The sequence below is a fragment of the Miniopterus schreibersii genome, assembly GCF_964146895.1.
Source record: "Miniopterus schreibersii genome assembly, chromosome: 11".
Lineage (NCBI taxonomy): Eukaryota > Metazoa > Chordata > Mammalia > Chiroptera > Miniopteridae > Miniopterus > Miniopterus schreibersii.
This window is the reverse complement of record NC_138111.1, coordinates 38,621,703-38,640,965: the sequence shown is the minus strand read 5'-3', so window position 1 is coordinate 38,640,965 and position 19,263 is coordinate 38,621,703.

Sequence of the window (19,263 nt, the reverse complement as noted above, 5' to 3'; positions counted from 1 at the left end):
CGGGTCTTTGAACTGGTGTCTAATTGGACTGGGAAGAGAGGGTGACTATGGGAAACCACCTCAGGAATTTCCCATTTCACCACCTGCTGGATGATCCAGGTTTCCTCTTAGTGCCATGACAGGAAGCAAGAGTTGAAAGGTGGTTCTCACCAAAGGCTGTGCTGGGTCACATCCTCCTGTACCATTAACTCTTGCCTCTCTCATGTTTCTTTTGCCCCACCGCGTTCCCTGGGGTCTGTTCACTTACAGAGATTACAGCATCATTTTCAGAGCATTTGAACTTAACTCTAATGCAAAGAGCACAAAGTCATAATAATATTAGCAATCACAATTTTTACCTGTAGAACTCCTTATAGATAAGTGTTTTCTAGTAAGTGCCTTATAAGACATAACACCCCCAAGAGATAGGAGAGACAGATGATTTGATTTCCCAGCCTGCAGATGAAAGAGCTTGTCAGAGGTCTCTGGTAGAACTGGGATCAATGACCATATCCCTTGACTCCAATTCTCTTTCAACTCCACCCTAGCAGCCAGCTTAGATTTAGTTTAAAGGAAGTCAATGTCTTCACCACTCTGCAGGCTTCAATTCGATTTTAAAATACCAAAAACATCTCTATGGACAAGCCTTGATCTCCCCCCTGCTCCTTCATCCTGGAGATATCTCCTAGGCCCCGGTCAAGGCCCTTGTTCCTAGTGTGTACTTAGCCTTGGCATAGTCCATTCTCCTTGGAACCACTATGTATCTTCTCCCCTTCCCCATTCTTTCTGTTTTGCCTGCTCCCATCTCCTCTCTCTGCCCCTGCACTATGTCCTCTGTCTGCCCCTGCACTCTCTATTTCCTCTCTTCTGTCTCCCTTTCTTATTCTAGCCACTTCTCCTCTCTCCCCTCCTCCTTTTTCCTTTCTTCTTGCTTTTTATGTTCATTTCTTGACATTGTTATTCTATCTCCTGCACCTACATCTAAATATCCATAATACCATCAAGTAGCCTTGTTCTAGGTCCTTCACGCTTCTAAAAGAAACTTGTATTTCCAAAGTAAATCCATAAACTTTCTATGAGTATATGTTCAAGCAATCCAATTAGAAAATGGGCAAAGGACGTGAAGAGACATTTCACTGAAGGAGATACAGGGATTGCAAATAAAAACATGAAAAGACATTCAGCATCATTAGCCATTGGTGAAATGCAAATGAAAACCACACTCTGATATCACTATACCTATTGTAACAGCTGAAATAAAAAGCAGTGACAATACCAAATGCTGGCAAGGAGAGGGACGGCATTTGCATCTCTGGTGGGACGGTCAAATGATACAGCCTCTCTAGAAAATCCTTTGGCAGTTTCTTAAAATACTAAACACACACTTAACATATGACTTTTAGTCACACTCTTGAGCATTTATCCCAGAGAAATGACAATTTATGTCCACGCAACAAACTGTACAGTAATGTTCATAGAAGTTTCATTAGTAATAGCCTCAAACTCTAATCAACATGCCCTTGATAAGTGAATGACTAAACAAACTGTGACACTGATACCACAAAGTACTACTCAGTAATGAAAAGGAACAAACTATTGATACAGCTTAGATAAATCCAAGGGCACTGCGCTAAGTGAAAACAAGTCACTTTTAAAAATCCACAATGGTGTATAATTCCATTGATATGGCAGTCTCAAAAAGACAAAATTATAGAGATGGAAAACAGATTAATAATTGCCAAGGGTTAGGGATGTTGGGGTGGGAGGGTGGGTATGACTATAAAGAAGTAGCACAAGGGAGATCTTTGTGGTGTTGGGATAATTTTTTATCCTGAATGCAGTGGGGTTACATGAGTCTACAACGTGATAAAATGGCATAGAACCATGCACCCACATTTTACCAATGCCAGTTTCCTGATTTTGATATTGGATTATAGTTACATAAGATGTAACCATTGGGAAGACTGAATGAAAGCTACAGGAGGCCTGTCTGTACTATTTTTGCAAGTTGCTGTGAATCTATAATTATTTTTTTTTAAAGTTAAAACAAGCATATATTAACAATTTAAAATATACAATAAACTCACATGCATCAGAAATCAAAACATATAAAGCAGTGTACAATGAAAACCTTTGCATTTTATCCCTAAAATCCATCAGCTCAATATCCATGTCAGTCAAGAACCCAGCATGAAATAGAGGACAAGCTCAAGCGGGGTAGCTAAAGGACAATTTTAATGGAGGGACTATTTACAAAGTTTTGTTCATGATCCAGGAAAACCAACTAAGCATGCCAAAGATCACAAAAGCAGAATGGTGGGGGAAACGTGGTTGCTAGGGCTCAGGGTGCAAAGGGAGGGAACAGTTACTGGAACTAGAGAGTTTTAGGAGAGTGCAGCCCACCCATAGATGTGGCTGGAAAAGAAATACCACCTATAACACTCCTGCCCTCCAGATTCCTGCTTTACCTCCCATTTGCTAAATCCAACCCGCAATAAGAGGGCATCCGTAAAGCATACCATTCAGCCTGCTGTATGGGGGAAGAGTTAGGGGGAAGGTTGAAAGCTGGAGCTGAAAAATATTCTGAAAATCTAGAATATTCAGTATAGTATTCTTCTAGAGGTTTTTTCTTTTGCCACAAAGGTAGATTCTTATTTTTCCCTTTTACAAATACAAGGTAACATACACACTGCTCTGCAAAATGCTCTCCCCCAGTCACCATATCTTAGAGATATTTTCAAATTGCTTCAAGAATAATTCCTCATTGATTTTTGCAGCTGCAGAGTATTCCATTATAAGCAGTTATTTGCATCATAACTATCATTATATGTATCTAACCAGTCCCCTAGTATTGATGTTTGGGTCCAATCTTTTGCTGTCACAATAATACAATGAGTAACTCTGCATACATATGCCATTTTAAAGGTGTGCACTTATAGATCCAGGATAGATTCCCAGAAATGGAATTGCTACATTAAAGGAATCTGCATTAGCAATTTTGATAGTGATAAGGGAGGGGCTCTCCACTGGGATTGAGTCCATTTAAAGTCCTACCAGCGATCTAAGTAAAGTGTCCCTCTTCCCATAGCCTTGCCAACAGGATGCGTTGTTACTCTTTGGCATTTTTGCCCATCTAATAGAGGAGAAATGGTATCTCAGGATAGCTTTAATTTAAGTTATTTCATTATGAGTGAGGTTAAACAGCTCTAAATAAATTTAGTCACTTGTGCTTCCTTTTCTGTGAACAGTTTGTTCATTCTTTGCCCTTTTCTTCTACCGGTTTATTGGTGTTTCTTTGATTTCTAGGAGCTCTTTTACATATTAGGGAGATTAGCTCTTTTTCTGTGATATTAATTGTAAAGATTTTTCCTGGGTGTCATTTCATTTTGGCTTTATTTGTGATTTCCCCCCACATGTAGAAGCTTTCTTTGCTTTTTTTTTATGTAGTGGAATTTAGCAATTAACCATTTTTTTAAATGGCTACTAAACATAGTAAGGTTTTCATGATTTGAAGTTTTAAAAGAATTTCTTTATCTTTTCTTTTTAGAACTTGTATGCCTTCATCTTTTAAATCTTTGATCTAGTTGGAATTTTCTTGAAGTAAGGTGTAAGGTATGTTTCCATCTTATTTTTCCCCCCTGATTTTAACCATTTATTCTACATTATTTGATGAGTAATCATTTCCCCCCACAGATGAGCTGTATCACTTACTGCAGTAAAAACCTGCCATGAATTTAGATCTATTTATGAACTTTCTGTTCTGTTCCACTGGTCTGTCCATCATACTGTTTTAATCATTGAGGTTTTGGGTATGTTTTAATATCCCATAGGATTAGTCCCCGAGTACTGCTCTTCCTTTTTAAAGTGTTTCCATCATTTTTAATATTGACTTTAGATTTATTAGTCTAGTTCTAAACAAGCAAACAAACACCAAAAACAAACAAAAAGCCATCTTGGTTTGTACAGAAGTCACATTACATTTATAAGTTTACGTGGGAGGAAATTAATATATTTTGATGTTGTCATCTTGTCTTCTTATTCATGCACATTGTATGTCCTTGCACGTAACTCAAGTCTTCCTTTCTGCCTGTCAATTATGTTTTAAAATATTATGCGTACAGACCTCACATATTTCTTGTTAGGCTTATGTTATAATTGGGGATTTTAGTCAATCATATCTACCATATTGTTGATTATTTAAGTGAAAACTATTGTGTATATGTTTTCATACTATACTAGTTTGCAGAATTCTATTTTTATTTATAGTATTTTTCAGTTGATTCCTTTGATTATCTAGTATAGAAAACATGTTATTTACAACTAGTGAATGTTATACCCATTCTTTCTAACTTTTATATGTTGTTATTCTCCAAATGTGTTAGTAATACCTCTGGTAAAATGTCCAATGAAAGTAGTAATAATGAGCATTTACTTGTCTCTTCCTGATTATAGTGGCAATGCTTCTAATGTTTCCCCATTAAGCACAATGCTGGTGTGTGTGTTTTTGACTGAGATAGATACAACTTTTATACGCTTTTTGTAAGTGCCCTCACCGGGGATCGAACCCACAACCTTGGTGTATTGGGATGAGTCTCTAACCAACTGAGCTATCTGGCCATGGCTGGTCATTATGTTTTTATGTCTCTTACACTTCTTTGAATGTAGGCTACTCCCCTCACTTCTCCCACACACACAGCTTTTCTTTTTATGATGTTGTCTAGTTAAAAAGACGAGTTCATTATCTTGTAGAATGTCCCCATTTCTGGATTTGTCTGATTGCTTCCTCGTAGTATTGTTTAACTGGTTCCTTTAGCCCCTGCATTTTCTATAAGCGAGAAGAGAGAGCTAAAGTCTTGATTATATTCAGATTAAATATTTTTGGCAAGAATGCATTGTAGACAATGTTGTTTATTTCCCATTACATCAGTCAGGAAGCACATAATGTCTCATTCCATTTAATAGTGATGTGGATATTTATCACTGGGTTCAGATGGGGTAAGTCTGATGCCTTCGTTGTCATGTTTGGTTTTCCCTTTGTGACTCAGAAGTAACCTGTGGAGTGATACCTTGTCACTTTGCGAATATTCTGTTCCCCATCAGCTTTTCACATGTTAACTTTAGCATTCATTGGAAAACCTTTTTTTCTGTTAAGAGCTATAAAATGGTGACTTTCTAATTCTTTATTCCTTTTACATGTATTAGCTGAAGCTCTTTGATAAGAAAGAGCTTTCTTTTTGACTAAGGCTATTGGATTACTCTTAATTATAGTGCTTAGTTGAAGACAGTATGAAGGTTTAATTATTTCCTTTTAATCCTCAAAATCTTAATATACATACTTAACAAAGTCAATGTTAATCAATATCTCCACTCTTATCCTTAAATTCAGGACCTTGGAATTTGTCTTACCCACTATTTTTGTCAGAGTTTTAAGCCTATCTTCTTTTGTCTTTCTCCCCAAATTAGACTTCATTATTACTGATTTATACAGTTGGCCTCTATTTGTTTATATTTACCAGCATGTTAGCCCTTTTTTTTTTTTATCACCTCCCCCTTTTTCCTCTTCTGTGATCATTTTGCACCTTCAGGAATGTCTTTCAACAGTTCTCTAGTGAGAGTCTTTGGTGGTAAACAATCTTAGCCTTTGTTTTTCCAAGAAGGAAAAGAGTTTTACTGAGTTGAGGTTCTAGGTTGATGGTTACTGTTCTTTGTCCTCTGGTCTATTGTGAAGTATGGTCTCCAGCTTGCCGCTCAGTCCTGTGACTTCCTTTTGTGGTCCCTGTTTTCTTCCTCCTTTGCTGTTGTCATTATAACTCCTTGATTTTGCTGAAGCACACTCTACAGTGGCTTCTTTAAAAAAGGGCATGTGAGGTAAAGTTTTTGAGCCCTTGCTTATCTATAAATATCTTTATTCTACCTTCACACACGTGATTTGTAATTTGATACAAGATTTGGCAGGCATGGTTCCTAAAATATTTTGAAGTAATTGTCCTAACACCTTTCAGTGTTGCTGTTGAGAATTCAATGTTCTTTGATTTTCCATCCTTTTGTTTCTCCCCTCTCTGAAAGTGGTTAGCATTTTTACTTTGTTCCTCCAAAATTTTATTCTGATATGCTGGGATGTAGATCTTTTTTATTTATTTAAATCAGGCATTTGGTGAGCTCTTTTCAAGTTGGAGACTTATGTTGTTGTATTTGGATTTTTAAAATATTAGTCTTTGATCATTTTACTCTTCCCATTTTATTGGAGCTACTATTTTTTTTTTCCTGGAACTGCTATTAGTCACTTGATAGGTATCTTTGATTTCTCTTCTTAGTCTATTGTCTTTTGTTTCTTATTTCTATCTCTTTATCTTTTAGAGTTCTACGTTCTGAAAGATTTACTTAATTCTTATACTCCAACACTTCTACTAAGTTTTTAATTTTGTTGGTCATACTCTGAGTTTGCAAGAACTTTAAAACAATGTTTTTATTGATTGATTTTAGAGAGAAGGGATAGCGCGAGAGAGAGACAGACAGGGAAACATTGATTTGCTGTTCCACTTAGTTATGCATTCATTGGTTGATTCTTTATATGCCCTGACTGGGGATCAAACCTGCGACCTTAGTTTATTGGGACAATGCTCTATCTGATTGAGCTACCTGGCCAAGGCCAAGAACTTTTAAAAAAATTTTTGATTTATTTTTTCATAGCACCTTGTTTGTTTTTTTTATGGGTGAAATATCTGCTCTTATCTCACTGAAAGTAGTGACAGTTTAATAAAATGTATTATTCTGCTTTGTACATTATACTTGTGTATTCTGGGTTCCTTTTAGTGTATTTGCTTTGGGCCTCTATTTTTTTCTACTTGAAGTTTTCAACAAAAGCCCGGCTATTCTTGTTGTATGACAAAATATTCTATGAAGGGAGGTTGAGAGGAAATTAAAGGATAAAGAACATGCCTTGTTTTTCAACCAAGCATCTTATTCTTGACTGTCATTTTTCTCTCAACTTTACATATTATTGCCTTTGTAGGGGGAAAAACACAAATAACCTTGACTTTTTAAAATATATATATAATAAGACTATGTTTTCTATGAGTAACAGTAAATTTAGGCATAACTTTGGAATTTTTTTTTAAAGGCACACTTTTTTTTTAATTGATTTTTTTTTTTTTTTTAAATGGGGGTAGGGAGAGAAACATCAATTTGTTGTTCCACTTATTTATGCATTCATTGGTTGCTTCTTGTATGTGCCCTGATGGGGGATCAAACCCGCAACCTTGGCATATTGGGATGACGCTCTAACCCACTGAGTACCTGGCCAGGGCTTGTGTGGGGTTTTTAATAGTATTGACTTTAAGAGATATATGTGTTGATTGCCAACATTTGGCCCATGCATGCTTTTAAGAACACTAGCCCATGAGTTAGGAGGACTGGGTTCTGCTTCCCGGTTCTTGCTGTGTGATCACTGTTGTACCACTTTCCTTCTGTGAACCTCATTTTCCTCATGTGTAAAATGAAATCTGTTTCCCTCACTGGGGATCAAATGTGACAAACCATTTGCCTTTACCCATAAATCATCACTTTAAAGGTTTTTAAATCCCTCTGTTCCACAAAGATCTGCAGGCATGACACTTGCTCACCAAGGTGTTATTCTTTCAGAAAAGATTAACTTTTGGCTGACGGTTGGCCTACAGCTGCCACATTTTCTTTTCTTTGTTTTTGCTTTTCTAACTTGGCCTTGTTTCAATTGTTTGAATCTGGATGAGATTCCCGAGGCCTGGTTGTATTTTATTCAGCCTCTGAATGGTTTTCTAAACACAAACATGGCTACATGAAGTTGATGTCACTAATTTAATGTCAGAAAAATGACTTTTGTCCATTAATTGCCTTGGGCGGATAAGACGGGTGGCCACTGAAAGTATAAAGGACTAATCCATTAGTGACTAAGGCTAAAAGCAATCCTCCCCAGAACTAGGTCAAGCAGTTTATTTAGGGCTTGGGTGGTGACTCAGCCTGTGGAGGCTTGGACTTCCAGGTTGAGGGACTCCTGACGTGGTTTTGGGAGAGTGTGTAGCTTGGTAGGAAGAGTGATTAATTCTTCTAGAAGAGTCTCTGCATCTCTGTCTCTATGTCTTTTGTTTTTTTTTAATCTGTGGTTTTGTTTTTAATTATCTTAAGGCTTATGATCACATAATTTTGTGCTGATGGTCTATTCTCTACTTTAATCCTTCTAGTGAGTTGGCACCATTACCAATCATACATATACAGTAATTCTACATTTGTGTTTTTAATAGCTGTTTGAGACAATCCTGAATTATAACTTAGTCTGACTTAAAGAATTCACAAGGAAAGTTTGCTACTATATCTTGTCATGCTGAATTTGAAAAGCATCTGTCCTTATAGATCATCTATAAAAGGTGAGAAGTGGTTAAATATTCTTTATTTGATATTGTACCTACACAACACTAAAATGCCTTTTATTAAGTAAAAGATTACCATTTAGATACAGGGAATTTTAATTAAATTGGCATAGTTAGAACCAAAAAGATAAAATGGATACTGCCAGCTTTTCTTCAGCCCTTGCCTTTTAAGAGGCTAATGAACACAAGTGAGTCTTGCTGTTCTAAGAGACAGTGAAGGGATTTCCTCAGTACTTAAACATATTAATATAACCAGTTATACAAATCTAAATGTGAAACGAATCTCCTACAGGTTTCGAGATGGTATTCGCCCTCTCTGTGAAAAGCTGAACATTACAAATCAAGTCCTATCATGTTTTTAGAAGGGGAAAACTGATAGCACTTGCTGAACTGAAGTTACCATCAAAGTGTTACTGTCATAACTAACTAGTTATTAATATTAATAATAGGGAAGAAACAAAGGGAAAGCCAAACATTATAGGCATGGTCATCTGGGCAGCTTCACCAGGAAGCTGCAACTTTACACTCCTCAGGGAACCACCAGTCCATTCCATGCAAATCACTGGGGGAAGGGGTCCAACAAAAGGGAAATGGATGCATGCGCAGTGAAGATGAGGTGACGTGGGGAAGATGCCTGCCTGTCGGTCTAATCTGGGAACAAAGATCATGGAGTAGGAAAGTTTCCCAATGCAAACCTGGGAAAACTTGGGAACACACAATCCCCAGAGGCAAAGAATTCCTTTGTTTTGCTCCTGTTTCCTTGTACTCGCTTGTTCTATGGCCCACGCTAGCCCACGATGTGGACCCCATATGCAATAGACTACAGCTGGGAACACCATCTGAACTAGCCAGATACTGGACTGGACTGTGATTTAACACGGAGTGGAAACTCTGGGCACTCACTTTGATCTGAACCCTACTAAAGACAAAATGGGAATTTTTCCGTGGCGGAACAGAGGGAAATGGGACCCAGGGGGAGGGAAACTCCCTTAATGTTGCCTCATCAATAAAGTTTTCCACAATACCTCATCCTCTTGTGGGGGCCTCAGGATATTCTTGTTCCTGTGGCACCTCAAGAAGCCCACAGATGGGGACAACTCCCCACCAATAACAAAAGTTCAAAAAGCTGATCATTCATTTAACCACAAGCCAATCTTGTTTAAATCAGGACTGCCGAAAAGAAATGTTCTGTACTCTGTGGTGAGCACACAATACAATGTGCAGATGATGTACTGTAGAATTACACACTTGCAACCTATATAATTTTATTGGCTAATGTAACCCCAATAAATTCAATAAGAAAAAAAATATATTAAAAAAACTAAAATGTTCTTTCAGCCATTCATGATCTGAATTCTGGAAAAGAAATCAATTTAAATATGGTACACATTAAAAAGTCATGAGACATTTCTGTTTTGTCATAAATAAGGCAGTGGCCAACTATTACTCATTAGTAGCTTTTTTGAGATAAGCTATCAAGTCTGCCCTTTCTGCACTCTTCTCAGTGCTAATGAAGATCATTTTTGTCCCAGGAATGTATTCTAGGGATTCTCCAAATACTCCATCAGCGTGTCCTTTCCCCAGGTGATGCCTTTATTCTTGCTAGCATCCGTGTAAAAGAATCTAGCCTGAGACATGACACGACCAGGGAGGGAAGAGCACTGCTGTGCCTATGGCTACCGCTGGTGGAGGTTCATCTGCAGCCGTCAGTTACTCTTCCATTCTTTATTCTGCCCTTTATTTGGACCCAATGATGCCCACAGAGAAGCTTTAATGGGGGTGTAAATGCTGTGGTCATCTCTCACTCCTCATTCCCTCCTACTCCTGCCTTAGTCTATGTTTTGAAGACTCTTAGGTCTTTGGAAATATTTTTGTGTTAAGAAAACATGAAGAAACTTTCCCAGTCCTCTATCTGTAAGGGGCACACAATTACAAAAAAAATAGATAAAAAAATGTCTAACCACTATGCTGTACACCTGAAACTAATATGATATTGAATATCAACTGTAATGGAAAAAATTTTTTAAATTAAAAATAAATAAATAAAAATAGGTGATTGCAACATGGAAGGCATTTAAACACACACACACACACACACACACAAACACACACAGATAAGAAGGAAAGATAGTGGGGAAGTTTAATTTTAGTTCCCAAGAGGATCATAGACGGCATTGAAGGGTAACTAGTCATTGATTGGCTTTAAGGGGGAACTTTTATGTATATTTTTCTTCAAAGGGAATCCATAGCCATGACAAGCCAGGACACTGAAATAAATTCAAGACTAGTAATTAAACATAGGTTTCTAAGACAGTGATCCAAGGAAGGCACACTATAGAGATAGGGAACAATAAATCATTTGTTGAGCCTGTATACTATCTGGAAAGCTCTGGCAATGTTAAAAATAATAAATGATTCAAAGACCTTTGGATAAATATAGCTGGATAAGAACAAGTGAGTAACACTGGTTAAGTAAATTGTGCTTCTATGCTTAAAGAGATAGGATTATAAACCATATCTCAGTTCACTTCACATATTTATTAGCTACACACCTGGGACAAAGCTCTGCTCTAGGGATTGGAGAGAACTACAGAATGAATAAGACACTACTGTGTTCTGATCGGTGTGGCTCAGTGGGTTGAGTGTTGTCTGGTGCACCAAGAGGTCCCAGGTTCGGTTCCCAGTCAGGGTCCATACCCAGGTTTTGGGTTCCATCCCTGGTCGGGGCGTGTGTGGGAAGCAGCTGATGGACGTTTCTCTCTTACATCGATGTTTCTCTCTCTCCTCTCCCTTCCTCTCTCTCTAAAATCAATAATAAAATAAAACAAAACAAAATTTTAAAAAGGGTTCTACAGTAGACCTTGTATACCTTTAAAAAAAAAAATTTAAAGACACTCTTCTGTTAAGGAAATGAAGACTGCAAGCTATTTTATGTGTGCTCACGCATTCGGAGTATACAGTTTTGCTGTTGTACTTGCTGGCTTATCTGTGCGCTGTTCTTATTGGTTTTGTCCCTGCCTAGCCGTGGGGTGAAACCTCTAACTCTCTGCAGGGCATGTACATCTGCCCTGGAGAAAGGGGCTGGGGAAGACGGAGCCGACCTCAGGCGGGAAGCAGGAACCCAGAGGCCTCTGCACTCAGGGCCCCGAGATGTAAGCCACGGGATCTGGCTGGGTCCAGCTCTGTTTTTGTTAGTTTGTTTGTTTTTTGTAGATTGTTTTCCTCCTGAGCCTTTAGTAAAGCCTCCTTGCAAGGTTCTGGTCTTGCTTCACCTGTGCTTTTCCAGGCTCTTATGACCAGTGGTTCTGGAAGCGCGGTTCTGGGACCAGCAGCATCGGCGCCTGCCTGGGAACTCATTAGCCATGCAGATTATTGGGTCCCACCTCGGGAACTTGGGGGTGAGGGCCAGCGCGTGTTGACCAGCTTTCCAGGAAATCCTGGGGCTGGCTCCCTGTGGAGAACTGCTCTTTGACCTTGAGAATTGAAGGGGAACAGCGTCCTCTGGTGGCCACGCAGTCACAGACACCATGACAAAGGAGCTGAATCCAGGGGGGATCTGTCCCTTCCCACACAGAGAGGCTCTGGATTGATGTAATTAAGGGATACTGCTGTTCTCTTTCTAACAGTCCAGGCTCTCAAGATGAGTAAACATGGGTGAATTCTCAAATGAGTGTTCTGCTCACTTTTCCCCTTTCTGGTCTTCGCACCACCCCCTTCTTCTAAACCCTTCACTGCCTCTCCATTGAACAGCCCTGTCCCCAGTGCTTCCACAGCGGCCCGGTCCTGCCCTCAGGCCCGCCCTCTTCTCCCCCACGTGGGAAAATGTTGTTTCTCTTTTCCACGCTCGTGTAACTCCTGCTACAACGGGAGCTCTCACGAGGCGTCAGTTTACAGTTGTGTCCCCTCGCCAGGCTGAGCTCCTTGAGGACAGGGACCACGTTCTATTCCTTTTTCTCCCCAGCATTTGTGCAGCGCCTGGTTAACAGCCGGTGACTGGAGAATGGTTTCCGAGTGAGTAAATGGGCGAGTCTAACTGGCAGCCTAGTTGTGAGGAACTAGTTAGTAGCTGTCCGTGGAACTCCCTAACTGTCCTTCATGCGGTTCCTTTCAACGTAAAACGTCCTCCCACACCCATCGCTAGCCTCTCAGAATCCCACCCACCCTTAAGATTCACTCAGTGACCCCGGCGGGTGAGCTGTAGAGTCCGGAGTGTGCCCTCGATCAGGCAGAGCCAGCAGCGGGCAAGCGCGTTACCAAGTCGCACTGTCCCCAGGACAGAGTGCATCCAAGATAAAATTAGCACGAATAATAACAATAACATTAATCTGTAATATTAATGGGTTATATTGATTGAGTTCTTATTACACGTCTCAAGCCTTGTACAAAGCCTTTTACATACATTACTATGTTAATTCTTAAATTGGCCATATAGCTGTAGTCAAAGCCAAGATTAAAGCCCAGGTCTGCTTAACTCCAAAGTCAACGCTCTTAACTTGAATCTAAATAGATCACTGGCAAAGTATATAGATATTGGAGGCCTTGGTGATGGAGAAAAATGATTCTAAACAGACCAGCAAAAAACCTAGACTCCTGTACATTTCAATGAATAAATCATTATTTATTGAGCACCTACTATGGGGCAGACATTGCTCTAGTGATGAGAGGATATTGAGGCTGAATAACAGGGAAGATCCTCATTGTTAGGGAATTTACTTCCCAGTGGAAGAGCCTTTTTGAGGAGATAACATTTGGGCCAAGCCCTGGATGATTAGAAGGAGTGGGCATATGAAGATTTGGGAAGAGTCTGGTCCAAGCAAAGGGAAGGAAGTGCAAAGGCCCTGAGGTTAGGAAAACTGGAGGAGGAACCAGCAACCATAAACCGCTAAGCGGAATTGACCCTGGGTCAAGTTTTCCAGTCATAGGTTCTGTAAGAGTGGGAACCAACACCAGGTTGTGACTGGCCCAGAACTTGAAGGAAAGCATATAGTCAATTATCCTGCATAAGAAGGACTGAGTTGAAAGCAGATTCTATTGCTGCTCTCAATAGTCACACTATTCTCAGTACCTGAAAATGAATCAAATTTGTAGCTGAGTGTGGGGCATAAGCAAGCACCATCATTAAATAATATCATCAACACCAATTTCTAAAACTCAGGTAAGTATGTAACAATGTAGGAAGGACCTTCTTTTCAAAGGCATCATACCAACTGGGTTCTGCCTGCCAGATGTCTCCTGACTTTGTTGCCTTGTCAGAGTAATTTTATAAAAATCAAACCACATTCTCACTAATGCTCCAATTACAATGACAGGATACAATGTACAGTAAGTCCTCACTTGGCGTTGTGGATAGATTCCTGAAAACTGCTGTTTTAAGCAAGATGACATATAGCAAAACCAATTTTGCCACAGGCACAAATTGATATAGATGAGTTAAGTTCCTATGACATATTTCTGGTCACAAAAACATCACCAAACTTCTAAACAAAGACTTGAAACACTTCTGATATTAAACATTGAAATAAATGTGTGCTATATATACATTTAAGAGAGATTAAGAAAAACAGGGGAGATAATTCTTTTCCAACCCTCTTATTCCAGTTCTGGGCCTGGGCAGCTGGAACCTCTCCTGGCAGCTCAGGACATACTGGGGGAACCCACCCTGGACAGGATGCCCTTCCTGGGCAGGGCACACTCATACCTACAGTGCACACTCGGACTGGGGCAGTCTAGGCATGCTCCCCTCATGTGCTTATCTTTGGGGTGTGGGGGAAACTGGAGTACCCAGAGAAACCCCAGGCAGACTGGGGAGAACACACCAACTCCACATAGACAGTGGCCCTGGCTGGGAATCGATTGTTTTTTGCTTATCAATGTTATAATGAAAGGACATTGAAAGAAACCCTGTTATTCAAGGACGGCTGTATACACAGTTATACACAAGGTCGGTGATAAATGATGCTCCTGTTTTCCTCCTGGGGCAGACCATTCCTACAACATTCCAACTCCAAATCCAGTTTGTGATGCCTTCTTGTTCCTTCCTCTTTGACCACACGCTTGATGTCCTCCGGATGGCCTCTCCTGGGCCTCAGTTCCCTCTTGAGAGATGGCTGCCTTTATACAGGTGCTAGGAGGAGCTCCCTCCCTTGTTTGGGGCTCATAGCACCTCTCTTCACAAACGGATTTCCCTACCTCCTGCTGCTTATCTTCTTTTGTCTAAAGTGATGCTTCTTTCAGAGCATCTCTGAGGAAGAAGGCCTTGGGGACCTGCAGCGCGCTTCTGCTCCCTTGGCCACAGCTCTAGCAGAGAGGCTACAGCCAGAAGCTGCAACACAGCCTCCAGACACCCGGTCCTTACATTCCCGTGGGGCGTGTCCACATCCATTTATGCACAAATGCCCAAGGAGCACCTCCCACAGGCCAGGCACTGTCTAGACACTGAGGGGAGAGCGGTCAACCAAACGGACACAGTCCTAGCCCTGTTAAAGGAATAAGTGAATAAAATCATTTCCGATGATGGCGAATGCAATGAGAAAAGAGGTGACAGAGAGCAACTGGGGCCGTGTCGCTTAGATAGGCAGGTGAGGGGCGCCTCCTGGAGCACAAATATTTGAACAAAGAGACAGACAGACCAGTCTTGAAAAGATGTGGAGGAAGTTCCACTCCTAGGAATGTATCCTAAGAATCCTGAAACATTCATCAGAAAGGATATATGCGCCCTGATGTTCATAGCAGCACAGTTTACAATAGCTAAGATCTGGAAACAGCCCAAGTGCCCATCAGTAGGTGAGTGGATAAAAAAGCTGTGGGACATTTACACCGTGGAATACTACGCAGCTGTAAAGAAGAAGAATCTCGTACCCTTTGGGACAGTATGGATGGACCTGGAGAATATTATGCCAAGTGAAATAAGCCAGGCAGAGAAAGACAAACATCACATGATCTGGCTTATACGTGGAATCTAAAGAACTTAATAAACTGATGAACAGAATAGATTGAATGACATGGAAGCATAGATCAGACTGAGGAATGTCAGAGGGATGGAGGAGGGCAGGTGGGTGAACGGGGAGAGAGTAACCAAAGAATTTATGTGCATATATACACAACCCAAGGACACGGACAGTGGTGGGGAGAGGGACTGGGGAGGGGGAAGGGAAGGGGTGGAACAGGTCATGGGGGAGAAAAAGGGACATCTGTAATATTTCAAACAAAAATAGAATTAAAAAAAAAAAAGATGTGGAGAAAGAACTTTACAGGCAGGTAAACCACAAGGACAAAATTGCTGAGCTATGAGTACGCGCTGTGTGTTTGAATAATAGAAGCCGATGTACTTAGAGCAGAGGGAGGGGCAGGGAGGGGTGAGGTCTGCCTGGCAAAGGTTAGGATACGGAGTTTAGATTTTTATTCTAAGGTCAAAGGAGAGCTAGCAAACCGGTGTGACCCAATTTGACTTACAGGTGTACAACTTATCATTTAATCCCCTCAGCAGATAGTGAAGAAATTAATAGTTACAGAGAAAGGGAGGTACAGAGAAGTTATGTGGTGGATCCAAAGTTCACCCAGCACGGGCCGAGCAGAGCCTGAAATGTGGATCTTTACACTCCCAAGTCCAGCATTGCTCTCTGGGCACTAGCTGAGTTTTAAGTGAGGTTGATGACAAGAGCGAGAGCATGGATATGCTATTTAAGTTGCACATATTCTAAGTAGTTCTTAGACCCAAAGCCCATCACCTGAAGGGGAGGGTGGGCCCCAGGAGGTAGGCTTCTGCAGCTCACCAGCAAGTGTATACAACACATATTCATACAGTTCTTCCCCTAAAAGAACTTTTCACTGCGGAAGGTTCTGTGTGAGCTCTGCCCATATAGACACAGGGTCTGAGCTCGAAATCTTAAAGGGTCTTCATTATGTCCCTGTTTAATTCAACTGTGTGACCTTTGCAAAAACCAGTTGGACTGTTGCAATAAAAGTGCACTATAGGTTTCATTTATAGCTGCTGCCCTATATGGGGTATCTTGTGTTACAGATCTGGCCCTTGGTATATGGCTATTGGTCTCGAGAAGGCTCTCCACCTCCAATTCTGTAAGTAAAGAAAATCAAGGGTTCACATTAATGTGGAAAAAATAATGCACATTCACCGACTAGGACCAAGGCTATGTTGACTCTCCTGATGTCTGAAATAAAATAGTCTCCAAGAGCCTTGATCATTTTGATGTCTTGCAGCCTTTATATGGTCCATTTATAAATGCTAACGGCTGATATTCACTAGGTAAGCCATCCTGTGCACCTGGTTACTGGGCGTCTCCTCTGGAATGGATGCTCTCTCACACTGTGCCTACTTCGATGCACTCATGTCTCTCATCTTCCAATCTTGCTGATTTCATGCCCCAGACCAACCAACCACACCATTTTCCTCTGCCCTGAGTCTGTTTCTGGCCACTTTTCCTCCCCTACAAAGTGAACTACCAAGTGTACTGGTTACAGCTTTGTCCACTGAAAGAATTTCCCTTCACTCTGTCCTTAACGGTCAATAGTGAATGGCTATAATGTGACAACTGTCCAATTTATTTTCCCACTGTGTACTGACCAAACCCGCCTGTGACCAGGCCCAGAGTTCCACCATTGGCTCCTCTGGGAGCTGCTGTGAGGCCATGCGCACGAACCGGGGAAGGGGCACTGGCACCGCCCTCTGGACTTGCTTGGGCCCGATTCTTATGACCATTCTTCATCGCACAGGATTGTGGCAGCTCCTTATGATTCAGTGATAATGACGATGCCCAGCCCACAGTGAGCAGCTCCTTTCCCTGTCCATCCAATGCTTAAGCAATGGGCCTGTAAATAGAGCAGCCATACTGGCAGGGGTGGAGACTGCATTTGACCAACAGAATGAACTGCCTCTCGACAAGGATGACCTGCTGGCTACTGGCTGCTGCTGTGGGATGTCCAACAGGTTAGTATCGGGGAATGACACTGAAGCCTCAGTGGAGGGCATCGGCCAGCTGCTCGGTGGCAGATTGATTACATCAGGCCTCTTCCACCTTGGAGGCGGCAATTCAGATCATATGTCAATTTATATCTGGGAGCTTATTCTGTTTGAGGGCAGATATACTTTTGAGATGAAAAACATAAAGAAGATACATAAATTCCCTTGAGGTATTTCTGGTTTAAGCATAATTACTGGCAAACCATTTGGACTCATTCCTTCTGGTTCTTTTTTTAAAATTATAATTTATTTTTATTGTTGACAATATTACTTTCGTCCATTCCTCCTTCCTTTTTGCCCCCCTCCACCCACCCAGACCTCCCTCTGGTTCGTCCTTTAGAAGATAAGAAACAGGACAGTGGAAGAGCCTTTAAAAAGCCTAAGTGGAGCCCGGCTGGGCGTGGCTCAGCAGCTGAGCGTCGACCTAGGATCCAGGAGATCGGGGTTCGATTCCCGGTCAGGGCACATGCCCGGGTTGCGGGCTGCAGCCGATCAATGACTCTCATCAATGATGTTTCTATCTCTCTCTCTCCCTCTCCCTTCCTCTCTCTGAAATCAATAAAGATATATTTAAAAAAAAAAAAAAAAAGCTTAAGTGGATTTTAAAGAGCTTATCCATAAATAAAATGTCCCAGTCCCAACTTTTCCCTCAGGTTGTCTTGCATATCTACACCCCTCTAAATGTCTAGCATTGCTCTCCCCAGAAGCACATGGGTGAAATAGAGTTCATCTTATGTTTTAAAGGATTCTGACATTTTGAACCATCTCTATAGTAACATTAATTAAAGCAGCCAATGACTGAGAACTTCCTGCTTGTTAGTCACTGGCTTAGGTGTTTTCCATAAGGTATTCTATTTGCTTTTCAGAACAACTGCACAGGGTAAATATTATAATCACAACGTGTTGATGAGAACACCAAGAACCAGAGAAGTTAAGTAACTTGCCCACAGCTGGTTAGTTGTGCATCTAGGATAGAATCCAGATGTGGTTACCAACAATGTATACAAGAGTCTCCCCTGTTTTTTAAACTTCGGAGCTACATAATGCACTGGGTCAACTGGATTTACTATACCCCAAGAATTACTTTCCCTCTTTTTTTTTGATCATCTTATATTTTTTACTTTTTTTTCTATCAGATGTCAAACCACCTCCACAGGCATAGGTTTTGATTCCTTGACTTGCCACAGAGACCACTTGGCATACGTTTTAGTAACTCAAGGCTGTTGCTTCTGCATCATTTGGTGCAGGACCCTGGGACCTCAAGAGGGAATAACTAAGTAGAGCATCCTGGCTCCATGGGCCCAGCAAAGGGCCGCGCAAGGGCAGCCATTGGGTTAGACCGCAGAGTGCAGTTACCACTTGTGGCCACCAGATGGCAGAGGCACTCAGGGCAGCGCGGCCGGGAGGCCCAGGTCGCAGGCGAGGCTCCCCTGGGGCCGAGCGCCAACGGCACACGGGTTTGGAAGCGGCGTTCTCCCGGGAGCACCAATTGTTCAGGCAAATGTAACCCAACAGGCAGAGAACAGGATGTCGCTGGTGAGTTTCAAACAGCATCACTTAGGTTTTGACAGATTTCTACCAGGAAAATGAAATCTAGAGGAGCGCTCGCTTATGTGTGTGTGTTCTGGAGGTGGGGGTCCTTCAAAAGGGTCCTTTCAGAGCAACGAAGTCAAACTAGAAGATGAACAGAGAAACTAGGGACCAGGCTGGATGCGGCCGCAAGGCAGGATGCAGGAGCAGGGGTCAGCATGTCAGGGTGAGGCACGTAATGTGAGTGAACTTCAGTTATGAAAGGTTCTGGAAGGGGCTTCTTTTTTATTTTTATTTTTATTTTTTACACGACGGACCCACTTGACAGGCTGGTGAAATTCATGGACCCTGTGGTAGATTGTATTTTATAAAAAT